Source organism: Caretta caretta, chromosome 4 (assembly GCF_965140235.1).
Source record: "Caretta caretta isolate rCarCar2 chromosome 4, rCarCar1.hap1, whole genome shotgun sequence".
Classification (NCBI taxonomy): Eukaryota; Metazoa; Chordata; order Testudines; family Cheloniidae; genus Caretta; species Caretta caretta.
The window spans coordinates 73,291,524-73,308,401 of record NC_134209.1 but is presented as its reverse complement, the minus strand read 5'-3'; the positions used below and the strand labels follow the sequence as shown (position 1 = coordinate 73,308,401).

Sequence of the window (16,878 nt, the reverse complement as noted above, 5' to 3'; positions counted from 1 at the left end):
ACTTAGTGCCTAGTCCCAGATCTGCAAAAGTATTCAGGTACCCAAATGCCTCAAACCACCATTCAGATGCCACTGGCATTCTCATAATCACTGCTCAATTGTTATGTAACTTCCTAAATCCTCATGGCTTTTAATTGCCACTGGTCAGGATTTGCAAAGCTACCTAAACCCTGACACTGCCTTACAGCTAATGAGCTACTTGGAGCCCTAGCTCAAGCCAAACCCTTGGAGGCCCTAAAATGAGATTGGGCCATCATGTCAATATAGGCAATCATGGAAGACCTGATCCTGTCAAACCCTGCATTAGGATGTCTGGGTGTGAGGACAGCACAGTGCTGGCACAAAAACATAGGGGCAGGGCGCACAAGGAAATGTAAAGTAAGCATGATGGAAATATTGAGTACGAGTAGGGGAGACCGAGAGAGAGAGAGTTTCAGCTGCTAAGGTATGGTTTCAGCTTGCTGGCTTCTGAGGATCCCTTTCTAGGGGTCTAACTCTTCCAAAGTATCAAATGGGTAGCCTGGGCGCATAACTTGGGAGTGGGGGTTCCACTAAGTAGCAAGTTGCCAAGGGGTTAGGTGTTAAATATTGAATGGAACAATGCCTAAATACCTTAGAGAATCTGAACCCTAGATACTTTTTTGCAAATTTTACCCCATCTCTGAATTTGACCATCCTCTCTTTGCAAAGATATTGCCAACATAATGGAATGGGAGAAAAGCTGGGAACTTTAGGAAGGACGAAGGATTTTAGTCTGTCTTTGGATAGAACTTGCTGTTACAATTGCATGATATTGTGGGCATCTTGGAAATGTTTATAGACATTGTAAGCAAGACACAAGAAGTAATTCTTCCATCGACTGAGCACTAACAAGGCCTCAACTGCAGTACTATGTCCAGTTCTGGACTCCATGCTTCAGGAAAGAAGTGGACATATTGGAGAATATCCAGAGGAGAGCAACAAAAATGATTAAAGGTCTAGAAAATATGAGCTATGAGGAATGATTGACAGCAACGGGTTTATTCAGTGTGGGAGATGGTGGGGGGGGGGAATTAATTTTCAAGTATGTAAAAGGTTGTTATAAAGATGAGGGTGATACATTGTTTTCCTTAACCACTGACGACAGGTAAAGAAGTAATGGGCTTAAATTGCAGCAAGGGAGATTTAAGTTAGATATTAGGGAAAAGCTTCTTAACTGTCAGGGTAGTTAAGCACTAGAACAAATTACCTAGGGAGGTTGTGGAATCTCCATCACTGGCGGTTTTTAAGAACAGTGTAGGCAAACACCTGTCAGGGGTGTCCAGATAATGCTTAGTCCTGCCTCAGTGCCGGGGACTGGACTAAATGACCTCTTGAGGTCCCCTCCAGTCCTACATTTCTGTGATAGCCCTTCACGTCAAACCTCTGTGGCAAAGTGATCCTAGAGACATAACAAGAGAAGAGCTTGTACAACATCTGGAGAAATACACTTTGATGATATTTTGCCCGTGGGGTTTCTCAGAGTGGATGTTTAACAAGTCTAGTGGAATTTTTGGGGTGATAGCACAGAAAGCAGGCAGGCATGAAGCAGTGCAGGTAATCAATTTGTACTAGCTGGTATTGGACACAGTTACACAATAGACTAACTTGTAAGATTAGCAATTATGGCACAGAAGGCAGTGACCATCAATGGATTTGGAACTAATTACATTGAGTAAAATTAAGTAAGTAATTTTATAATTGCTGGAAAAAAAGCATGCCTTTTGTTTCATTGCTGTAGGTTATAATGATAGAAGTATGTTGGCAACAAGAAGAAAGTCAAGGAATGTGTGGGCCCCTTACTGAATGAGGGAGGCAAACTAGTGACAGAGGATGTGGAAAAAGCTAATGTACTCAATGCTTTTTTTGCCTCTGTTTTCACTAACAAGGTCAGCTCCCAGACTGCTACGCTGGGCATCACAAAATGGGGAAGAGATGGACAGCCCTCTGTGGAGATAGAGGTGGTTAGGGACTATTTAGAAAATCTGGACGTGCACAAGTCCATGGGGCCGGACGAGTTGCATCCGAGAGTGCTGAAGGAACTGGCGGCTGTGATTGCAGAGCCATTGGCCATTATCTTTGAAAACTCGTGGCGAACCGGGGAAGTCCCGGAAGACTGGAAAAAGGCTAATGTAGTGCCAATCTTTAAAAAAGGGAAGAAGGAGGATCCTGGGAACTACAGGCCAGTCAGCCTCACTTCAGTCCCTGGAAAAATCATGGAGCAGGTCCTCAAAGAATCAATCCTGAAGCACTTGCATGAGAGGAAAGTGATCAGGAACAGCCAGCATGGATTCACCAAGGGAAGGTCATGCCTGACTAATCTAATCGCCTTCTATGATGAGATTACTGGTTCTGTGGATGAAGGGAAAGCAGTGGATGTATTGTTTCTTGACTTTAGCAAAGCTTTTGACACAGTCTCCCACAGTATTCTTGTCAGCAAGTTAAGGAAGTATGGGCTGGATAAATGCACTACAAGGTGGGTAGAAAGCTGGCTAGATTGTCGGGCTCAACGGGTAGTTATCAATGGCTCCATGTCTAGTTGGCAGCCGGTATCAAGTGGAGTGCCCCAAGGGTCGGTCCTGGGGCCGGTTTTGTTCAATATCTTCATAAATGATCTGGAGGATGGTGTGGATTGCACTCTCAGCAAATTTGCGGATGATACTAAACTGGGAGGAGTGGTAGATACGCTGGAGGGGAGGGATAGGATACAGAAGGACCTAGACAAATTGGAGGATTGGGCCAAAAGAAATCTGATGAGGTTCAATAAGGATAAGTGCAGGGTCCTGCACTTAGGACGGAAGAACCCAATGCACAGCTACAGACTAGGGACCGAATGGCTAGGCAGCAGTTCTGCGGAAAAGGACCTAGGGGTGACAGTGGACGAGAAGCTGGATATGAGTCAGCAGTGTGCCCTTGTTGCCAAGAAGGCCAATGGCATTTTGGGATGTATAAGTAGGGGCATAGCGAGCAGATCGAGGGACGTGATAGTTCCCCTCTATTCGACATTGGTGAGGCCTCATCTGGAGTACTGTGTCCAGTTTTGGGCCCCACACTTCAAGAAGGATGTGGATAAATTGGAGAGAGTCCAGCAAAGGGCAACAAAAATGATTAGGGGTCTGGAACACATGAGTTATGAGGAGAGGCTGAGGGAACTGGGATTGTTTAGCCTGCAGAAGAGAAGAATGAGGGGGGATTTGATAGCTGCTTTCAACTACCTGAAAGGGGGTTCCAAAGAGGATGGCTCTAGACTGTTCTCAATGGTATCAGATGACAGAACGAGGAGTAATGGTCTCAAGCTGCAGTGGGGGAGGTTTAGATTGGATATTAGGAAAAACTTTTTCACTAAGAGGGTGGTGAAACACTGGAATGCGTTACCTAGGGAGGTGGTAGAATCTCCTTCCTTAGAGGTTTTTAAGGTCAGGCTTGACAAAGCCCTGGCTGGGATGATTTAACTGGGAATTGGTCCTGCTTCGAGCAGGGTTTGGACTAGATGACCTTCTGGGGTCCCTTCCAACCCTTATATTCTATGATTCTATGATTCTATAAGAAGCTGGGTTGTAGAGGTAAACAACACTGAACTCAGGACTAAAGGGAGCAGTAGGGGGGGCACACTTTTCATTTCACAAATAAAAGAATGACTTACTGTGAGCCTAGGATTCATATTTACAGATGTTAGCAAAGTTTATAGGAAAAGGATCAAACCTAGAAATATCTAGATAGTTTAATAATAGGAATGCCTTAGAAGGCTTGAAGATTCAGTCAAGATGCTTATCTGAAATTCTGGAAATCATGGGAGAACTGACTGTTAGTGTTCCTTATTCCCCATGAACCCTTTACTTACAGATATCTCCCACCCTGCACTGAAATAGTCAACCATGTCCTCAGCACTGAGTATCCCTTCCCCCAGGCCCTGCAGACGGCCCTCCTCAAAGTTAGGAATCCATGAGTGGAGAGGGTGGCTGGAGAATAGGGCTAGGGGAAATCTCAGAAGTGGATAGATCCAAAGTCTTTATTAACTACTGCTGCCCCAGCTTCACTGTGGAACAAATGTTATATGAACTTTTTTCAAAGCTCAGAGTTTGGGGTTTGGTTCACTTTATCTGCAACAGAGAGATTAGCATCAATTTTTATTTCATCCTTGCTGGCTTGTTCATCCCTCCTGAGACCATGTGTAAGTGATTTTGTGAATATTAACATGGAGAAGACTAAAATATAAATTTTAGGATTCAAAAATATGCATCTACATTTCCTTTCCAATCTGGTGTATTTCAGAGATCAAAGCTGATGGTTCTCCATTGCTCAACATAAAACTAGTTAGAATTTTCATCTGTGTGGTAATAATTCTTCGATTTCAGGATTAATGTGAATTGATTCCTCTATCACCATAAGTTTTGTTCCCCCCTCCCAAATTGCTTATTCAGTAATGTTTTTCTTCATAGTTCTAGAAAACCTGGATTAAATATTGAAACTTCAACTGTTAGAAAGCAAATTTATCTTTTGCCTTTTGAGTGGAATCAAAATCAATTTTCATTCTTGTTTCATTGTAAACTTGGGTTCTGATATCTGTCTCAATCAAGTTTTATTTGTTGAATGTAGTGAACTACATTAATAGTAAACTATAGATGAGATGCACATCAAGAAATTAAAAAACTTCTGATTTCCAGACAAATGTACCTGTATCATATTGTACATATTTTGGCAAGGAACAGTAATACAAAATCCTTTAAATATGCAAGGGGCTGAGTTACAGTTGTTGAGGGAACCATAACTTTGAGCTACCTGACTTACTATGTACATCCATTACATCGTACTGATACTGATGGACTTTATTGCATTTAAGAAATAAAACAATAATGGAATTGTGATATTGGGCAGGGACTAAACCTGCACTGGCAAGGTGATGGAATAGATGGCCTAATAGGCTTTCCCAGCTCTAATTTCTGTGATTCAATAACATACTGGATCCAGCTTAGTTTTTGTTCTTGAACTAATTTTAATTTTTCTTTTTTGGGGAAAAATGCTGGTGTTCCAAATTGACATAACAGGGTACACTCTTTAAAACAAGCTAAGCTGTGTGTCAACGTAAAACTGTTGCCATAGTAACTGGCTGCATATTATATGTGCGGCAGCCTAGTTTAATCAGTCAAATTGTCCCTTGTCAAAAAAAGGAAAAGAAAAAACCAGCCACAAAGCCATTTTTGTTTAAAAGGAGCAAGAGAAAAAAAGAAAAGTTTAATAAAAACCAGCCACAGCTCTGTTAAATTCTCTTTGCCAAACTGTGAGCTTCTGGTTTGCAAAGGACACTTCATATTCTATTTTCTCATGTAGTGTGTCCAAAAATATGGAAACTTGGTTTTGTTTTGCTCACTGCCTTCAACAATCCTTTTGGGCTGGCTATGGGCCAAAAATAAGAAAAGGCTTATGATATGCTTCCCCCAAAACAGATCTTAATAAGATGTGAAAGTCTAGGCATGTGGTTGCTACTTGCCACGGTTCATGAAATGTGTTTAGTCTCAGTACTGCATGTTATAACTTTGCCATTTTGGGATGGCTTCTAACAAAAATGGCATGTTTCTTGGTTGCAGATGAACTCAACTGACAGTTAAATCAATACTTGCCACCTCGTCTCGTTTGAGAAACTCAGCAATTAGTTGTGGCAAGAGACGGTGCTGTCTAATTAAAAATGAATGTGAGGGCAGGAAAAGCCCTTTTATTATTTAAGGAACATATTTATTTACTTATAAATTGTTTGTGTTTTTGCAGTTTAATTTATTTTCTGTAGCATCCAAACCAGCTGGTAGTCATGTCAGATTACTATCCATTTTATCCTGAAAGTCTATGACAAATCAAGAAACATTACATCCTCAAAACAATCCAAGGAAAGGAAAAAGAACTATACATATGGCTGACAATCATTATAAAAAGAAAAGGAGTACTTGTGGCACCTTAGAGACTAACAAATTTATTTGGGCATAAGCTTTCGTGAGCTACAGCTCACTTCATTGGAATGCATCCGATGAAGTGAGCTGTAGCTCACGAAAGCTTATGCTCAGATAAATTTGTTCGTCTCTAAGGTGCCACAAGTACTCCTTTTCTTTTTTGCGAATACAGACTAACACAGCTGCTACTCTGAAATCAATCATTATAAAGTCATTTCTAAACATGATGATAATTTATAGTACTTTATATTTATATGGCACTTTACATGTACTACTCCTGAGGGCATTCTGCTCCAAAAAATTAAAAATTCTGTGCACAATATTTTAAAATTCTGCACATTTTATTTGTCAATAAATAAATGCAGAGGCTCCAGCATTGCATTGGGGAGCAGAGGCCACTGGCTGCACAAAGGTGGGAGATCACCCTACAGTCCCCCCCCCCCACCCCTGGGACACGGACTCAGTGGTGAGGCTTCACCCAACCCTGTCACAGCACAAGGCCTGGGCCTGCACCAGAACCACCCTGAGGCTCTGCCCCTCTGCACCTGGTGCACCAGGTGTGGGGCAGGCAGGCTAAATCAGGCAAGATCCAAGTGTGGAGGGGCTGTGTGTGTGGGGGATCCAGTTGTGGGGTGAGAGGATTCTGTATGGGACAATCTGGGTGCAGGCAGCTCACCGTGGGGTCTAGGTGTGGTGGGATCTGGATGCACAGAGGCTCATTGGGAGGGTTCCTGCAGGGGGTTCCAGGTGAAGGTGGTTGGGGCTCAGCAGAGGGGCCTGGGTGCTGGGGAAGGAGTGGAGCTTGGTGGGGTGGAGGTCTGGGTGCATCTAGTTGGGGGTCAGTAATGTGGAGGTCTGGATGTGGGGCCCCAGGGTTATGCGGGGGGGGGGTTGAGGCTCAGCAGGGGGTGGTCTGGGTGCAGGAGTGGGGGTCTGGAAATAGGGGGTCTGGTTGCAGGGGCTTCAGATGCAGGGATTGAGGTCCAATGGTGTGGGGTTTGGGTATGGAGCGTTGCGGGGTTCTGGGTGTACAGGGTGAGGCTTGGAAGGGCTGTCTGGGTATGGGAGGTCCAGATGCACAAGGGTTGGGCAGATGCGGAGCAGCTTCCCACACGGCGTCTCCTCCCCCTGCAGCTGAGGAGCGATGTGGGCAGGAAGCAGGGAAGGATGCTGAGCTTCCTGCAGCTGGGGGAGGTTTCTGGGGGTGGATCTGACAGCCCCAGCCACTCCTTGCAGGGGAAGAAGAAGTCCCATCCTCTCTTGGCTCCAGACCAGCTGGAACTAGCAGCTGATTCCAGCTCAGGGTAAGAGCCACTGGCTGCAGTGTCCTGAGCCACTGGCTGCGGTGTCCCCAGCCCTGCAGTGATTTACCTCTCCACCAGCTGCTCTGGGTGCCTTAAATGATGTACCTGCGCTGCTAGGGAGTGGTGCGTGACTGCTCTTGCAGCTTCCCTGTCAGAAAGTCATTTTTCTGCGGGGAAGCAAAAAAATCTCCAGGGGCCATGAATTCTGTGCACATGCAGTGGCGCAGAATTCCCCCCAGGAGTAATGTACAAAGCACTGTACAAACATGACCTAATTAATTCCCACAGATTCCCTAAAAGTTAGGTAAATATTACTAGCTTAACTTTACTAATAAGAGTATTGAGACAGAGAGCTAAAGTGGCTTTCCTCCTGGCTCACAGTCTATCAGTGTTCGAGTCAATTTGCTTGTTCCCACTGGTGCCTCAAGAGCACGGTGACTGGGAGATTAAAAATAGATAGGTTCTTCAGGCCATAGAGCCTCCTTTTTGCCTGAATGTTCCTATCATTTAACCATTAGAAATGGATACAATTTTCAATCCAAATTATTATGATGATGGCCTTTTTTCTAACAAATTTATAGCAGAAAATTATTTTATTGGCAATTTTCTCTTCTTTTTTACTTTTCTTTCTGGTGGGGGGTGAAGGACAGAAAATGACTGTGAACTTAAAAAGTTTCCCAGTAATGCATTTAGAATGTTCCAAAGAAGGATGATACATATCTGAGTAAACAATGGAGAAAATATTTGTGTATGGAAAAAAACCCACTTCCTTCTTCATGCTGCTACATTTTTAAAGACCTGCGTTTTTTCTGCTGAGAAAGTTATTAGTTTTTTAATACAAAAAAATATACAGCACAAGATTAATGTGACCACAAAAGGGTCTTTCCTGTACTTCTTATCACTGCCACCATGACTTTCATCAGGTGCCTCAACTGAGATTCTCAAAAGCAAACCTAACTATCCACTCCTCCTCTCTACGTGGCAGCCTAAACATTTTTTTTGTCCATTGTTTATTTTTTGTTCAGTTTGTGTTGTTATATGTCTCTTTAGTTTTTAAATATTGAGAAACCATTTCTGTATTCACTAATATAGGACCTGACCCCATACTCTTCACTCAAAACTCATACTGACTTCATGGGGTGGAGGAGAGGGTGAGTGAGAGAGAGAGTGAGCTGCACAATTGGGCTGAATCCTCTCTGATATTTTTGCAGAATTGTAATTTGCATTTGCAGGGAAAAATAAGTCCTTCTCTCAGGAATTCAGAGAAGTCAAAAATGACCTTTCTGATTATTGTCCCCATCAGATCTCATTCAATAGCTGACATTTATGCTCATGGATAACCAGTTGTTCAGAGCTGCAGACTGAAGTTTTAAAGATATCCAAAATCAGAGCTCTGCTTGGTGCCATTGAAGAAGGGGACAAAGGTATCTCTAAGATGCTTTATGCTCCCCAATTCTTTGGGGTGCCTTTACTGAGGCCAGGGGTGCCTGGAACACAGGATGCTCTAGATATGACCCCTTTGTCCCCTACAAGCCTGCTCCTTGGGGGGCCTGGGAAGAATGGGATGAGATAATAGCTTTGAATTTAGAGGTTCATCCTTTTTGTTTAAATCTGGATCACACATTTGTTCTTCTAGCTTTGGTATGTAATCTCTAGCTCCAAATTTTATATTGGTTGGGAACACAGAAGAATACCCCCATCAACATAAAGTTATCCAATATGGTTTCTCCCTGGGAATGCTGGCGCAAGCCTCTCCTTGGGATCAGATGCATTACTACTGTGGCGAAAGGCCACTATATAGTAGAAAGAAAAGGAGTACTTGTGGCACCTTAGAGACTAACAAATTTATTTGAGCATAAGCTTTCGTGAGCTACAGCTCACTTCATTGGAATGCATTCGATGAAGTGAGCTGTAGCTCATGAAAGCTTATGCTCAAATAAATTTGTTAGTCTCTAAGGTGCCACAAGTACTCCTTTTCTTTTTGTGAATACAGACTAACACGGCTGCTACTCTGAAACCTGTCATTATATAGTAGAAAGATTATCTAAATATTTGAAGGGGCTAAGATATTATGGTGATAGGCAAAGCATAAGACAATAGATAGAACTGAACAGAACTCTGTCAGAGTATCTCAAGTTTATTCCAGATCACAGGTCTTCTCTGTGTACCCTTATTGCCGGGTCACAGATTCTGCTGGCTAGAAGAATACATATAATTAGATCTTTGAGTATTTAGTATCAGCACAATTGCAAAGTGAATTCAGCTGCAGTATTTTTCTCTTCTTACATTGTTCCCCTTGAGCACTAATTTAATACAGTATTCACAAACATGCTTCTTTTAGGAATGATGTTTATCCATATATTACCATTCTCAGGCTGTGAATGCATAAAATAGTAATATTAATTTCTAATAAACATATTTGACATTGAAGAGGTGGGCTGTATACAACCAGTAAGCTAACAGTAAAAACTGAAATACTGATGTCCATTAGTATGCAAATGTGGACTCGAATATAACCTTGTTGTTAGAATATTCAAAAATTTTTTTTTGCAAATGAGTAATCATAAAGAAGTCAAAATTATCCCCAGAGAAAATGCTTTATATTGATGTACATAAAATTGAATGTTTTGGAGCTGATGATGAAATTGCTTCCTAGAACTTTATATGATGTAGGAAGATGAATTAAAATTTCTTGTAAAATATAACAAGTGGTCAATCCACCAGGAATGGAGGAAATCCATTTGAGTATATGACTAGGCTAAAATCCCAACAGATGTTTTACTTTCAGAACATCAGATAATTTATGTATATAAATTAGTTTTCCTATTTGTATTATTTTATTTTCAAATATAATTACATTACTTAGCTTTTATTCACAGTCTGACTTCACTGAGGCTTGTATTCATATTATTTATTATTTCATAAAGAGCATACGCCTCATGAAAGTAAATTCTGTTACAATCAGACCTTGACCTAGATTTCCTGCAGTTCTCAGAAATGATGTTTCTGAAGTCATTAAGAGACTTCGGTGTATAAAGCTGATCTGCTGTGAGAGGCAAGTGAATTCCTGGAATATGAAATGTAGTCAAAGCTCAGCCTGTGAATTCAAAATGGACAAAACTCATCATTCTGCTCTCAAAAGCCATTTTTAGCATGTTCAATAATTACCTCACAGCTGGTTTTAATAAAATGTGCATTGGAAAGGAGTCAGGTTCATGCAATATTTAAATATGCTTAGCTGGAAAATAGTGTCTTATTGCAATCTCACTTTGAAACTGGTAGTAGAAAACAGACATATTATGGTTTTAGTGCAACAGTAGAAAGATCAATTATATATATATATATATATATATATATATATATATATATATATATATATATATATATATATATATATATATATATATATGTGCGTGTGTTTTTACCCTAGGCAGTGAAATGTCATACAGACTGAATACCCAAGAAAAACACAGAAGCAGATATAAAATGTCAATGCTAATTTGAAGTAGCAGTTGTCTTCAGGACCCTTAGTAGAAGAATGCATAACGTTATTAAGAGAGTAGATGAAGAAGTCCGATAGGAATAGAAACTTCTGGAATCCAACCTCAGCAATCAGAGGAAAAGGATTTAATGGAAAAATAATCACCTAATTCTAGGCAATAGTGTTCCCTGTTCATTGCTTCAGAGGAAGGCAAGTCTCTAGCTCTCAAAAATATTGAAAAGCTCAGTTAGCTCTTCGAGTCCACTCATGTCTATTCTTTCTTTAGCACAATGCCCAACAATTATAAATCTCTTTATTTCTATGACATCTGACCCAGGAAGTACATTCAATACTTTAGTAGGTTTTTAGCTGAGGTTGGAGCTTGGATGAGATCTGGCTGGATGGGACTCATTCTGGTTAACACTGAGATTTAGAGAAGCAACCACAAATATTCTTCAACTGAAGGAGCATACCCACTGTTTGTTACTCAGCTTTGCAATTTATTGATCATGTTGGATCCTCAGTAATTTCTGAATACCCAAATTGTAGCAGTAACCCATAACTTTGTTTTTAATTTGCACTTGGCAATAAGATTGCAATGTTGTCTATGATGTGACTCATACTACAACTAATTTTTTGTCAGCTCAAAAATGAATTACAAAAATGTGTTCAACATGAGGATGTATCAAAAGATGACTAGAAAATTTCACCTTTGTAAATGCAGATGTTAATTGTTAAACTGTGTTTAAATCAAGGAGACCACTCAAGCTCTGTAATACACACTGGTTTCCAGTTACCTGGTGGATAAAGTTTGAGGTATTAGTTTTGATCTTTAGGGCCCTAAATGATTTGAGTCCAGATTTCTGTAAAGAACAACACAATTATCACAGGTTTCAGACTGGTAGCCGTGTTAGTCTGTATCAGCAAAAACAACAAGGAGTTCTTGTGGCACCTTAGTCTCTAAGGTGCCACAAGGACTGCTCGTTGTTTTTACAATCATTACAGAAACTAACCTGTAGCATGTTGAAGCATGGATGAAACATCCTTGACTCTGGAATTTACTCCTCATTTTAGTCAAAAGGAGCCCAGATTTGTTGATCTCCAGAACATGCTGTTAAATCAGTTAACTGTGAAATTAGCCAATATGATAACAAGTCAGCACATTACTGGCTTTGAGAGAATGGGGTTTCCTAATTGTTCCAGGGCTATTGAGGAGCACACGAGTACATAAACCACAAAGGTTACTACTCCATTTTTATGCAGGCACTCGTGGACCACAGAGGCATTTTTATGAATGTCAGTGTGGGCTGTACAGGAAAAGTTCACAATCCCAGAATTTTTTTGCCTCTCTGGAGCCTATATTCATGGACAGGTTGGGGCACTATTGCCACCAGATTATATTGACATAAATGGTGTTACTGTCCCCACTGTTGTTCTGGGGGACCCTGAATAACCTACTTTTGCCTTGGCTTATGCAACCCTTCCCTGATTTCAGAGGCCCTAACCAAAATAAAAAAAAGGTTTAATTGTACTCTTAGCAGCTGTAGAATGGCTACTGAATGTGCTTTTGGAAGATTAAAATCACATTGGAGGTGTCTACAAATCCATTTGGATTCCTGTGTCATCAGTCCTGCCCCTGTTAATGGGACTTGCTGTGCTAATCACAACCTTTGTGAAACCAGAGGTGAGTCATTTCCCCCTGAATGGGACCTATGTTCCCTCAGCCAGAAAGTATGGGGTGTACAGAAGTCATGCAGCAAAAGTCGGGGATGCTTTGAGCGCTCCCATTTTGGACTTGCATAGACCAAAGGAAGAGGGGGAATAGTACCTGTACGAATGTGCTTGTGGGGCGAAAAGTGGCTCATTTTGGGGGGGGCAGTGCTTGGTAGGGGTGTGGGCTTGATTGCTATGCAATGTAAGTCTGAATGACATGATGAATAATGAATTTGGTTGTGGGGGAGAAAAGGGCAGAGTAGGTGTATAGATGGCATTTATTGAAATGTTAATTGCTGTACCTAGCTAAACGGAGGAATACTGTTTGCTTACTAATACTTAATTGCTCAAGAACATGTTTTTAGCTTTATTAACTCAAATCATAATTATAGAATGTGATGCAGTGATAGAAGTAAATTTTCTTGAAAACATAACCTGCTTTATTTGTAAACATCTTAAAAAGACAAAAACACTCAGAGTTGGGAAGTCCAGGTGCCATTATAAAACCACATGCAAAGAATAGTTAATACCCAACACAATCTTTCTACCACTGCATGTCCCCACTCTTTGCCCCTTTTCCCCTCAATTGACAGCAGGGGAAGTGGGTAGAGGTTTCCGTTGAAGAAGGAAGCCTGCATGGAGTGTAGTTGCCCTGTCCAGCTGCTCATGAGCCCTGAATGCTTGGGCCACCCCAACATGGAGATGTCCAAGCTGCTGCTGGGCTGACGGCAGATTGCAGGGTGGTCATGCTGTGGTGGTGGTGATGCAGCAGGAGCCTGGTTCTAATTCACCCTTCCCCACAATGAAACTAACTATCTGGAGTTCCTGCTTCCGGAGAACTTTGCAGCAATCAGCAGCCATGAGAGAATTAACATGATGCAGTGTTAGCTCACACATGGCTTAACTCTGCAGCTTTACTCCACCTGGCACAGTTCTGGGAGAAAACTGACACCACATTCATACTCTGGAGAAATGATTTTGTGACCTGCAGACTGCATGATCCTAACTGAAATGCATTGGATTTGGAAGTAGAAGTGGCTCCATAAACACAGGAAGAGTGATTACAAAGTGTCAAATTTCTTGTAACTGAAAAGGAAAACCAGAATGACCTTACCAAACACCTGTGATTTAACTGTTAAAATAACCTTTACAGTTGTTTATGAATGTTTTGAATTCTAAGTCACCATTTTTAACTCCTCATTATGGGGGATACTAGGCTGTGATACAATCCGCCGTTAGTGGCCAAATGCTGGTAGCCAGGGTTTATCATTTTTGCATTTTTTCTTACAGCAGAAATCCCTCCCATTACTGTAATAATAAACTCTAAATTTGAGCCATACACTTACTGGGCTCCAGGGCAACTTCTGTCTCCACTGGAGTTTCTGCAGGCTCATCAGCGGGCTGTTCCTTGTGGGGGCGGGAAGGAAAATCAAACAGCTCTTCCAAATAGGGACCAAGTATTTGCTGTTGATCCTGATCCACAGCCTCCTCTAAGCCTGGTTTCATTAAGAATCACTTTCTGCTCCTTACTGGGAGCCTGCTGCTGGCTCCCATCAGTCCCCATGGTGCATTCAGGGCCCAGCAGGGAACCATCGCTGCTGATCAGGTTGTCATAAAGCATGGTTGGCTCCATCCTGGGTGCGGTGCCCAGAACCTGGTCAAAATTGTCATATAATGGGCATTTCATTGGCAAGTTGCTTGAGGTGCAGTTCTTGTCCCTGATCTTCCAGTACTCGCCCTTCAGCTAAGTACTTAATACGCTCCCTGTACTGATCACCTGTTTGGAAAATGTGCAGAATGGCCAGCCTTTTAGCTATTTGCTGGTACGTGTTGTTATTCCTGGTGCTTTTGCTGAAGTCCACAGTTTTACTTGCCTCACACCAGAGATTCACCAAAATCTGGCTGTGCTTCCATGACTATGAAGCAGCTCACTTAGCAAAAAGGCTTGATCAGTTTGCTCTACGTGGCAAACCCATGTGAGGCTCTCTGATAGCATGCTTCCAGATTGGTGATCGGAAGAGAATGGGTTAATGCTGACCCAAGCTGCTGCTGTTCACCAAACGGGGGGGAGGGCAGCTTCCATTTTCAGTAGAGTGGATTGCCGATTGTTGAAAGAGAGAGGACTAAGTTGTCCTAGGGAATTGTGGGGTACTTGGCTGACTTCTGGGACCTGAGTCAAGCAGAACTGTGCCTACAGTGGAAAACCATAGGGCTCAGACCCTGGGTTCCGGCTTGACTTGAGCTTGGACCCTCTGCTCTGCAAGGTCCTGGGATTCTGGTTCGGAGACCAGGATTAGTGCAATTGCAGTGTAGATGTAAGGGGTGTTAGGTTTGAGGCTGGGTTCAAGCATGGACTTACGTTGCCCTGTAGACATGCCTTGTGTCAGAGAAGTTCAAAGAGAAACACTTGAGAGCTCATTATGCCTTCTGGCTAGCTGTTCATTCTGCTACTCGTGAATTCATGCTGACTGACTGCTCTCTCCAAGTCTCTAAGGTGCCACAAGTACTCGTTTTCCTCTCCAATTATGTATCTGTTAGCCTTGAAGTGATCATAACCTAATGGGTGATAAACTACTACTTACAGCAAAATAAGTTTTTACCCTTTCAATTTATTGTTCATCAGCAGTTTAATCTGTCATGTCGTGCTCATGCCTATAGTCCCATTGATGGTTTTTAAGGTAGCTTTAACGTCATCCCCATCAGGGTGGCCAGTGGTAGTTTTGCATATATATTATTGCATAGATATGGTCCAGGAAACAATATGCGGTTTGGGCTTCTAATTATTTCATAATAAATATCTTCCCTTCAGTTCAAGTGCTGATGAACAATATTATACATAATTAGTAGCATTATATATAATATTCTATTTAACATTGGGTGTAGAATAAATTGAAGGGAGAGGCATATTCTGAAACATATCCTCTCACAACTTTCTTTAACTTTTCTCATGTGGCTTGATTTTTCTTTCATCTGCTACCCACTACCAAACCCATTTTTCTTAGCTGTTGTTTCTCAGTTTAAATCTATTTTTATCTATTGATGAGTCAGTCACTGGTCTCTAGTTTAACACATCCTGTGTTGCTCGGAATGGCCTCAAATCTTTCTCATATGAAGAAGAATAAAAGGACTAGCTAACTGTATTATGACTTTTTTTAATTCTATTCCACACCAAAAGCAAAGCTGGGTGCCATATATTTATTTATTAAGTTCTTCTTGAGTCAGTGATACTTGAATAGAATTTTTTTCTTCTAACACAATTTCTGTCAGGTTTTATACGTGCATGCATTTATACTTGGTTTGCTACTAGTTTGTATCACCCATAGCTTATATAAATGCTGCAGTTTTTGTTTTCTTGCACTACTTGTTCAGTTCCGCTGCAGCTGAAATAATTAAATTGTCATCTAATTATAGTGGTGCACTCAGATGACCAGAGTTAAGGTTGTGTCAGCATTTGCATTATAAATCCTTAATATCAAGGGTTTATAACAGCTCAACAATAAAATGTGTTTTGAGCTAAACCTTGGTTTGCAGGTCTCAGGCCAGCATTGAATTCTTTTTAAAGCATACAATTTGAAAATAACTTAGTTTAATTGTTTCAAAAATTAATTGAAAGCTTGCGAACTTGCTGGATTTACTGCTCTGTAGACTACAGTCCTCTATATAACCACTTAACAGGTACAGCAGGAGGAAACTGCATTGTAAGTTTCTCCATGATGCCTGCAACTGGACTCATTCCTGACTTGGAAGAAACAATTGCATAACATGAGGACCACTCAATCTGCATGTAAATTGGCCTTTATTGCCAATTAGTGTCCATTATGGTGGTGGCTTACAAGACCTATTAATGGGACAGGCATTACAATTAACACCCAGGGACTGGACTGAGACCACCAAATCATATTTCACATGCTCTCAGCCATCAAGGAACTATTAGATGGTGATGGAGGCTTCCATTACCAGTCTCATAAGCCCAGTCCCCTAATTATTTTTTAATTTGAAGAATGTGTTAGGAAGAGGAAGGAGGCAGGTAAGGGACTGGAGGCAAAGCAGCCACAGAAATGGATAGATCTAGGTGTTTTTAGAACTGTTGCCTATAATTAAAAAAACTCTTTTTTCTGGATTTTTTTTCCAGTTGCATCCTAGATCTCAGCTAAAGTGGAGCCTCAATTTCTCAAGGAAAGAGATGGAAATAACCTCACTGAAATAGATTTTTCAGGTAAGCTAAAACTCTTGATCACATGATACCCCTCCAATCACATGGGGGTAGGCTTCCCACTATGTGTCTTACCAGCTGACCTTGAAAAATCTTCTTGCTATACAGTTAGTAGAAAGCATAAATCAATTTGGGGTAAGTACAGTTTCATCATTAAACATGGTGGGATGCAGTTCAGGCTCTTACTAAGATTGAGCATGTCTTTCAGAC

The 16,878-nt window shown here is 41.4% G+C and overlaps 1 long non-coding RNA gene across 1 annotated transcript in view; it reads left to right on the top strand.

Annotated features, from left to right (window-relative positions):
- LOC125635618 (uncharacterized) overlaps positions 1-16,878 on the top strand; it is a 70,255-nt gene that overhangs the window by 11,875 nt on the left and 41,502 nt on the right. Inside the window, exon 2 of the long non-coding RNA XR_007356319.2 lies at positions 16,588-16,671. This is a non-coding gene — a long non-coding RNA (uncharacterized LOC125635618). The remainder of the gene's footprint in view (positions 1-16,587; positions 16,672-16,878) is intronic.